Source organism: Pteropus vampyrus, unplaced genomic scaffold, assembly GCF_000151845.1.
Source record: "Pteropus vampyrus isolate Shadow unplaced genomic scaffold, Pvam_2.0 Scaffold2, whole genome shotgun sequence".
NCBI classification, from domain to species: Eukaryota; Metazoa; Chordata; class Mammalia; order Chiroptera; family Pteropodidae; genus Pteropus; species Pteropus vampyrus.
Window position 1 is genome coordinate 36,679,425 of NW_011888783.1, and position 10,774 is coordinate 36,690,198.

Here is a 10,774-nt window from a genome sequence, read left to right on the forward strand (position 1 = left end):
TTAAAATGTTTCCCTTAGAGGAGCTCAGTGGGTCTTGTGAGCATCAAATAGGAATATTAAAATAGTGTATAATGAGTTAGAAGCATCAATTCCTTGTCCTCTACTTTTATTTTCTCTCATTCAGCAAATAATATCACATCAAACTTATTGTTTTGAGTTCATGACAGAGATAACATGGAGTAGAAAGTAATTTAACATTTATTCAGTGCATCCGATTGCCAGGAACTCCGAAAGAGCACTGCACTGTCAATCACATTTGCAAATATTCTTTCTGGCTGAGGTTGGTTACATTCAATACTTCCATTCACATTCTGTCAGAGAGAACTTAGTCAACTAGTCATACCTAGCTGCAAGAAAGTCTGGAAAATATGGTTTCGAACTGGTTTGCCATGTGCCTTTCAAAAACTATGATAGTTTGGGAGAAGGAAGAGTGGATTTTCAGGGAAACTAGAAGCTTGCCATACCAATTGTTCAGAGATTATTTTTCAAGTGCAGCAAAACTATATTTATACATAAAGAAAAATATCTTTAGCCTAAGAGCATTTCCGGATTACTATCGGAGGTAGAATACTTATTGGAGCTTTTTACAAATATGGAAACAACGCTTTGATTTGAATGATGGATGGATATTCATCTGCCCATAGGCAGGTTAATTGAAGTAAATGACCCATAGAAGTCATTTTGATCTATATGATCATTAGTATTCTTGATCTTTATTTATTTATTTTTTATTTCAAACAGAGAAGATTCCCTATAAGCAACACATGTTCTTTTTCACCTTCTGTATCTAATTTCTCCCAAATGGTATGACATCAGGCTGGCTTTTTCTGTACAAAGAATGCATCATGTTAACTTAAGTCCTGTAATAATTCCTCTATTAGTTAATATAATGCTAGCTATTGTAATGAATAAATTTCCAAATTTCAATATCATAATGGAATAAAAATTTATTTCTTGCTCATGCAATAGTGTAATATGCGGGTTCAAATGGTATCTTTCAATGTGGTGAGCCAGGGACCAAGGCTCCATATTTCTTTTGATTCTACCAACATTCATTCATTCATTCATTCATTCATTCATTTCTTTGATCCTACCAACTTTTAGATCTCTGTAGTCTTTAACTTCTAGCTGGCAGATGGGGAGAAGAATAACCTGGAGGACAGAATGAGAGGTGTTTATGGCCCAGACCTGAAAGTGGAGTACAAAACTTCCATCCATATCTTTTTCACCAGCCATTAGTTACATGACCACAACTAAACAAAGAGAGCCTGGGTAATGTAGTCTAGATGTAGTCTCTTACCTGAGAGGAGAGGAAAAGGAAAAGAGAGTTGGGGAACAATTAACCAGTTTTTGTCACAACTCTTTATCTCGAATGAGACAAAATGTAAACTCTTTATCAAGGACTACATGGTCTTTTATGATTTATTCCTGTTTACCTCCAGAACCTCATCTTGCTTCTTGAACTCTACTCTGTTTCAGTCACTAAATCATGGAGACCCTGATGTGTTGATAGTTCATGTAATATTGTTTGCCAGTAGAACAGTGACTAGCAATTATTCAAATCTTTTGATCTTCTTATCTTTAGTCTCATGAGACCAACCAGCTTTTATCAACACTTTTCTCACCAAACAAAAAAGACAGAGTATTATGAGCAATATTGCTTAACTACTATTTGATGTTCTGTGGGATAAGTGTTGGATAAGTGATTTTATTTTGGCATGCCAGCAAATCTTAAAGACTAGGTGAGAAAGAGAGAGAAAGAGAGAGATTTCATTTATACACCTGGGAAAATTTGTTACATTCCTAAAGGTCTCTTTGGTCTTTATCCTCTTGTTCTCTAGGTGAAGAATGATTTCACTAAAGTCACCTAAGATACTGGTTCTCAAAAACTGATGTACTTAAACATTACTGGGAAGTTTGTGAAAAGATGATTTCAGGGCATCGTCAGATAATCTGATTCGGCAAGACTAGTGTGCTATCCAGACATGTATATTTTTATGGTTCTGATGTAATGGTTCATGGATTATAATTTGGGGAACTTTAAACTAGTAGATTAGAGAATATAAAGTAGGGGACAATAACACTACATTTATTTGGTTCTATTCCTGAATAGTGCTGCAATTTTGGTTAAGTTTCTTAAAGTCTGTGAGTGGCTGGTTGGGGATCAATGAAATGCTATCAGAAGCTCCTGTTAATTTTCCACTTGCTTTGCTTCTAGAGACCCCTCCTGCCCCTTGAGTAGTCCACCACTGCTGCTGGACTCTTACTCTAGGTGGCTATAGTACGTTTCTCAAGAAAAGATGATGCTGTCATGAAGACTAAAAAATTGGCACTTAGAACTAGGAAAGAGTTTAGGCAGGTTCATTAACGAAGCTCCACCCATGAGCAAATATGACAAATGGGAAGCCCAGTTTTACTTTGCTAGTACCTGGATGAGTATTTGTTTCACTAGTGTAGGAGTCTCTAATGAAAGCTGAATTGGCATAGGTGGCCCAGCCAAGGGCCCATATGGGCCATTCGTCTACAAGCTCAGATCTCTGAATCTTAACCTCTTTTGACAAACTACTAGATACAGACACACATGCAACATCACATGCATTTATGATCATATTTAAGGAGAGGAAATCACCTGGGCCATAAGATATTCTAGTACAGCTTACTCCATGACCCTTGGGGAAGAAAAACAAATGCCACAAAGGAAAGCAAGATGACTTATGCTCAGGTGAGAGTCTGTGACTCATCCAGGAAGACAGAAGCTGGGAATAGTGAAAGAAAACCATGTATAAATAGGAGACTTTTAAATGTATAGTGATCCCACACACTGAAACGTGGCTCCACCACTGCAAACTGGGAATTTGTCTAGAGGAATAAAAATGCTGCAGCTCAGTGAATAGTAGAGAAGAAAAAGCATTGAAAACCAGTTCCCATGTAGATCTTGGCTCATCCCATAAAACCCACTGCATGAGAGTGGCAAAGAATAAAATGATTGGAACTGAGGTAGATCCTGGCTTACTTACTTGGCTCTTTAGTCACATGGAAACAGGACACCAGATAGCTAGATGTCCAGGTTCTTAGGGAGATCTGGCTCAGCTCGCCAAGCTGACCATAATATAATAATGACAGAGGCCAGAGCAAGATGATCAAGTCAGTTCAGGTCTTAACCAACCAAAGGTATGGAAGCTGGAAGCAGAAAAAAGTGAGTTCCCCTGGTGAGATCTTTTAATGTACAATGGCTCTACCCCATGTGGTTCTGTCAGCATCCTGAAATCTCTCCAATAATATTAGCAACCTTTTTCTTGATATGTAACTGGGGGTGGTGGGCATGGAGGGCTTAGGATCTTTCTATTCTCCACTAAAATATTCATGCTACATGAAATAGGATAAATTCTAAAAGAACTTCAAGTACCTTAAAGATGCAGAAAAACTGACTTTCATTCTATGGGGCCCTGTGATTGTGATCTTCTGTCTTGAGAGTTTCATTCTTAAGTTGTACTACCACATGACAACTACAGGAGAGCTCAATCTAGGTTCACATTATAAGAAACAGAAGAAAAGTAGTGTGGTATAGGGTTAAGATCCTACGTTCTGGAGTTTGATGGCCTGAACTAAAATCTCAGTTCTGCCCCTTCCTACTTCTAAATGTCAGTTTCCTCATCTGTAAAATGGGATGATGATATTAATGTAAATGTCAAAGAGAAGAATGCACACAAAACACCAGACTCATGCATAAAGAACACTCAAAAAGTTGATCGTTTGCTTTTGCTTTTCAGAGAAAAATAATGACATGATATTGGTAAAAAAATTATCCTCTAGGTTCTTCACGTATATATACGTCCCTCCTGTAAGGAGATCAAAATACTTTCCTAGTTCTAATCATAGGTGTCCTCGTGTTATCTCCACAATTTGAAATAAATTGGGATAAGTGGAGACATTTGGAACTCAGGACTAAGCACAGTATGTGCTCTCAATGCAAAAATACTTTGATTTTTGGTAACATACTTGAAGTGCTGCCATTCTTCCCGTATACCATACATGATGGGCTGGTCCTGTTTTTGGGCCCCAGAACAAATTTGCGGTTTTGTAGTCAGCATTATCTGAACCTTGGGGCTGGGCTTCTGGGTGATTTTGTTGGTCACACTGGGCTGCAGAGCCAGAAGGAGAAAAGGGAGGGAGATAAGCTGCAGCTGGCTCTGGGTGCGTAATCTTGTTTTAAGGGGGGTTGGTTCTAAAGTGCCTAATCATCCATCTAGTGTACAGGCCTGAGGGTCTCCAGGGTCTGTAATAAACTTTCTGTTTTTTATTTCTTGTGACTACCCTTAAGGTTATCCATTCTGAATTCCAGAAATAAACAGGCTCAATTCTAGGAATTTTAGCATTTAAAATCACAGGATGTTATAGTTTGCAGAGACCTTGAAATCATCTTTTCCAGCCTCTTCAGTTTATAGATTGCAAAACTGAGTCCCAGGAAGTCAAGTAACTTGTCAAAGGTTATAGAGCTAGTTACTGGAATAACTAAGATTATAGTGTATATTGTATAACATAGTAGTTGAAATTGGCTAAGAGCATAATTTCTGGAGCCAGCCAGCCTGTATTCAAGTTACTAGTAACAACTCTTCCCCAAATAAGAAATTTAGGAAAGTTAATTAACTCCTCTGTGCCTCAGTTTCCTCATATGTAACCATGGATAATAAATGGACCCACCTCATAGGTTGTCATGAGGTTTGAATCAGGTAAAACATGTAAAGAATTTTTAGAATAATGCCTGACATTTAGTAAAACACTTAAGAATATAACCCATTACATTAATTTTAGATTACAGTTATTTCAGTCTGGGCACAAGATTTTAGGAAACCCGATAGTCACCAGTTCCTTCTATGTGAAAACACATTCTGAGTCATAATAATTTTTAGCACTTCCACTGACAACGAACTAGTCTAATCCCCATTATCAATCACTTAGATTACTTCAATAGTCTCCCTTATTGGTCCTCCTGCTTCTTCTTTTATCCTTTGCTCCAGTTATTGATTGTTGCATAACAAACTACACCAAAATGTTTGCTCACAATTTGGTGGGTCGGGAATTCGTAATTGTTCAACAGGATGGCTGTTGACCGAGGGTTCACTTCCAAGATGGCCCACTCTCATGGCTGGCAAGTTGGTGTTAGCTCTTGGCTATGAGCTTAGACGGGGCTGTCATGTGGGGCTCTCAGTTCCTCTCCATAGGGCCTGGGCTCTTCCACAGCATGGTGGCTGGGTTACATGAATGAATGTTCCAAGACATTGGAAATGGTAGCTGAGAGTTTCTGAACACCCTAGCCTGGAAAACTGACAAAGCATCACTTTTAGTACATGCTATTGGTTGAAACAATCACAGAGCCAGCTCAGACTCAAGGAGAAGAAAAATAGACCCCACCCTTCAATGAGAGAAGTGTCAAAAAATTTGTGACTATCTTTAATATTCCACATCTTTCAGGGTATCACAAGTCAACTTAAATATATATATATTTTTTGAGTTAGGTCTTTTCACATTGTATTCTCTTATACCCTATGTAAAATAGCACCCTGATAAACTTTCTACAATATTACCCTGTATTGTTTTTCTTCATGTGTTTATGATTACCTGACACATTATATTTTCACCTATTCATCTGTCCACCTCAGCCCCTAGAGTGTGAGTCCATGAACTCGGGGACTTTAGTCAGTCTCTTATCTCCATTGCCTAAAACAGTGACTGGCACATAGTAGGTGCTCTAGAAATATTTGTTGCATTAATGAATGGTACACTTTGCATTTTTTCCTCTGCCAGGAAAAAGGCTTCTATTTTTGTGTACTTGACTTTCTGCCATATTTTCTTTCTTTCTCTCGAGAGTGATTAGCGTTGGTGTCAATCAAGTTTATTTACCTATGCAGTATAATGAGGGAAGGCAAGATGAAAGAGACAATGCTTTCGGCAGGAGAAAGGGGTGGAAATCAGTTGGCTAACATTAATGAGATGTCTCACTATTACCTTAGGTATTTAGGCCATGTGTATGTAGTAAGAAACAAATGATACAACCTGTGCTCTCAGAGTTTAGGATTAGAAAAACATCAATGTGATGATGACTCAAGGGTGGCAGAAAGTCTAAATGGAAAGATTGGTGGCATTGAAATCAGATAAACTTGGACTCCTTTCTCAAGACATTGGGCCATGTGTCATTCTATCTGTAGTGGGTTTAAAATACGACTACAAATTCTTCGTCACTCCTTCAACTGAGAAGTTGGGGGTGGGGGGCTATGTACCCTCCCCTCGAATATGGATGTGGACATATCGTTTTTGCTTGAACCAAAAGAGTACAGCAGAAGTGATACTATGTAACCTCCAGGCTAAGTCATAAATGGTCAGACAGAGTTCTTCTTGGAACTCTGAGCTACTATATAAGAAGTCTGACCAGCCTGAGACCACCGTGCTGGAGTGGCCACATGTAGACCTTCTGATTGAGTCCTAGTTAAGCTCTTCTTCAGCCATCCCAGCTCAAGCAACAGATACCTGAATGAAGAAGCTATCTTGGATGTGACTTCTCTAGCTATTCTAGCTCTCAGTTATCGAGTTACTTCCAGTCCTGAAAGCCATATCTGCCAAGGCCCCAAACAAGAGGAACAGAGAACTGTCCCAACTGTGCCCTTTCCAAATCCCCAACCCACAGAATTCATAAGCATAATAAAACGGCTGTTGTTTCAAGTCACTCTGTTTTGGGGATAGTTTGTTATTCAGTGAGAGATGACTGGAACAGAATGGAAACCATCCAACACAATCCTTTTTATAGAGTAGTTGACCTCAGCATGTCTGTTGCCTTTTCCTTTCCATCTAAATTTAATAGGAGGTTAGAGAAGAGGGACATCCCTGCAAGCTTTTTGAAGAGGTAGGTTTTGAATTAGATCTTAAAGGTAGGACAAGATTTCAGTAGGGAAGGGAAAGGGTGTCACAGAAAGACATTCCAGGCAGGGACTGTAGGTGGGAGTAAGCATGGTTATGGCCAGGGACTTAGAGTAAGTCTTTAGATGACTCACTGTTAGAAATATGTAGTGGTCAGCCCCAACTCCTTTAGGCAAGAGATAAAACTGCTCAAGAAGGAGGAGACTTCCTAAGTAGCCACCTCCTTTATTTTATGCTGAGAAGTGAAATGTGGTGATATGACCTCCCCACTGGCCCCACCTTTCGGAACTAGTGCTCACCAGGCATAAGACATAGAATTTGGAGGGATGCTAGCATCCTCACACTGCTGGCTTATTGCATTCTTTCATGCCTCTCTCCTGGCTTCGTGGATTCTCACTGCCTGCATCTCTCTGTTCCCTTCTCTGGTCTAAACCTCAGGCCTTCTTCTAACCCTCTTGCCTCAACTTTATTCTCTTTGCTCACTGTTTGAGATTCTCCCACCTCTCTATGGCCCAATATTTTTATTTCCTGTTATTTCCTCTAAGAGTAGAAATAAAAATGTAATTTTGGCACTTTCTCGCACTTTTATGAAACACGAACAGCTTTTAAAGAGGGGGATGTCTGTGAGTGTGTATTTGAATGCATTTACCATTTATGCTCCCCTTTTTATTCAGGAGGGGAATTTATACTAAAAACACTATATTAGGTAGAAGCCTTTCAGGAGTGAGAGCCATGACTTTTAGATAAGTTGTGGATTTTGTGTAGGACAGCTCTCAAGTCTGTTTACACTAAATAAATAGTGAGTTGCTATGGAAGAATGTTTGATTCTCAGTGTGCATGAAATCTTTTCCATTTCAGCAGGGCACCAGAATTCTTAGAACTGTCACCCTCATATTAGACTTGAATTTGAGAGCTGTATTGAGTACTCCAACCTTCTTCTTTTTCCCCACTAAGATGTGACCAAGAGCCTGAGATTTCTATTGGAGCAGAATTTAGCACAACCTGATGGCAAAATTTTTGATCATAGCCTGATTGGTATCATCGGTCATTACATTAGGTCAATTTCAAGGCTCTCCACAGCTAACACGGATATAATTTTCTCACATCATTCTCCCAACCTAATGATTTCTTTCTAGAAATGGGGGATTTCCTGGTGTGTTGAGTTATCATTAGAATTCCAGTAACTCGTATGTTCAAAGAATAGACTAGTGTGGTTCCACTGTAAAACAACTCTACTTTTTCTTAATAATGCTTTTATAAACCCAATTGATTCTTCCCCTGCACATGGTTAAAATCTTGGTAAAGTTTGGAATTTAGCTCCTTGTTTTCAAATAATAAAACATTCTCTAGTCTCGTTAGCTAAAAAGAAAAAAGCTAGACTCAGTTCCTTTCATTAGGGCTAGTTTAGTGTAATAATCAAAAGTAGGAACCTCACTCAAAGGTAAAACTTTAAGCCTATGCAGGTAGAGGGCTGGATGTGGGAGAAGAGGAGGAGGATGGGGTACCTGAATGGCTTCTTCTACATTTCTCAGTGTCATAAGTCTACCCTTCCTCCCCCAGCTTGCTAACCATGGTTTCTGACCCTCATTCCTACATTCGCAGCTTGAAGTTGGGGGACGGGTATTAGAGGAAAGGCAAGGGGACAAGAGAGGTCTCTCGTGACTGTAACTATTGTGAGCTGGCACTGCAGCACTGTGGGCTCTGTAGGAAATTGAAGCTGATTCTCCTATGGAGTGCTTTTGAGTTTTTGAAGCACCCCTCCCTCAACATCCCATTGCCGAGGATCTCTTGCCTGCTGTGTTCTGTCACAAGTGAGGTACACTCTGGCTGGCTGCCTGTGTTACTTTCCTCAGCTCTGGGCATCTGGTGATTTATCTCTGGCACATTTCTGCTGATGTTTCCTTGCTCTTCCAGAAGGTCTTCATATTAGTTTTGCTGTGAAACAAATTACTAAAAACTTAATAGTTTAAACAATGTAAATTATCTCAGTCGTTGTAGGTTAGAAGTCCAGGCACAGCATAATTAGGTCTTGTGCTCAGGGTCTCACCAGACTGAAATCAAGGTGTTGGCCAGAGCAGCGATCTCAAATGAGGCTAAGGGCTCTTTTCTGATCTCACGTGGTGGTTGGCAAAATTTATTTATTTTACATCTTCTAGGCCAGCTGGAGAGTGTTTCTGTGATACTTTGCCTTCTTTCAAAGGCTTGTTAATTAGGTCGGGCCCACTCAGGAAATCTTTCCTTTAATCAGCTCAAAGGATCAGAAGCCTAATCATGAGAGTGATATACTATCATATTCACAAGTCTTATCCTATGGATGGAGGTGGTTATATAAGTGAACGGATTATATAGGTGTAGACGCAAGGGGGCAGGAACCCTGAGGGCTATCTCGGAATTCTGCCTACCATCTTGCTCTGGGGAAGGGTCTGCAATTTCTCCCCACCCCTGTGTCATCTCTCCACATCTGTAGTTCTCTTTCTGTGGGCATGCAATTACTTCCCAGCTTTAGCCCTCTACTCTTCTTCCACAAGCCATTTAATCAGCTCGGGCCCTTTATATTTCTCAGCTATGGCCCAGTTTCCATTTACTATGCCATTCAGCATCCAGGAGATCTCTAACAAGCTCACCAAGTGGTCTCCGTGAAGTCATTCTCATTAGCACTGAGGTGGTGGTAAAAATTTCCAAAAAAAAAAAAATCTCCTTCCAATCTTCAGTTCTCTCAGCCCTATCGAATGATTTTTTTTATATGCCCATGAGTGGGTGACGGGTTTGCGAACACCTCCTTTGTAAATCCTGCTCAAGTTGTTTGTTATCTCACTTTGAAATCTGGGAATAATTGGCACCAGTCTAATGGGCTCAGTTCAAACTGAGTCTAAAACAGTCCCGTAACATTCTGCTACTTGGAGCTTATTACTTGTTTACTTTTATTGGCTTCTTACTATGTGTTACAGTCCACTATGCACATAATAAGGGGAAACTGAGGCTTGGAGGTTAAATTACTTAGTCAAGGCCATACAGTTGATAAATATTAGAGCTGCAATTTGAATCCAGGTTTGACCCCTCAGCCCATGTCTTAACCACTGTTTGTACTGCCTTTCTAATATTTCCGTTCTTAACTTTTAATCCCCAAATAAAATTGCTTGGGTCGCAGTGGATCAAATTACCTGTCAATAACTAGATTGCTGAATTTATTATCATGTCGGGTCTATCTTTGCCTATTTGTGCTATATGTTTATGGAAAAATCTCTTGATAAATGCTGATTGTTGGGGCTTTCTTTCCTCCTGTTCTGGGAAAACATTAGTTTCAAACAACTGACCAGCTACAGATCTGGCCTTTTGTCAACTACCAAAGCAGAGAAGCCTTATCAAATTCAGTCTGAGGATACAATTGGGACAACAGACGAAGGCAACCAAAGGAGCACCTTGTTAACATCTCAGGCAGTATTCTTACAAAGGTCCAGGTTTACGTGGCAGTCTCAGACTGGGTTGCAAGTGGAAATTTTGAGAAATTCCATTCCATAGATGGAGAGCTGATTGTGTGCTGCTGATTTGTTTGTATTCCCTGTGTCACAATTAAAGAGACCACATTGGTGTGGATATTTATCGAATATATTTCATAACTGCCTTTTTCTAAGTGTCTGGTTGCCTTATGTTGATTCAGAACGCTCACCACCCTGCTACTCAGCTGTTTTTTTGGTCACAGGCAGAAGCAATCCACCAAACAGAGCCAAACCTCAGGACTGCAGGAGACTCAGCCATTCTCTATGCTGGAGTGTCTTAATAATAATAAGCCACCTCTAGGCATTTGAAGCAGCCAGCTCTCCTTGGCTTGGGAAGGTGGCAGAGAGTGTTAGAATGATTGCAT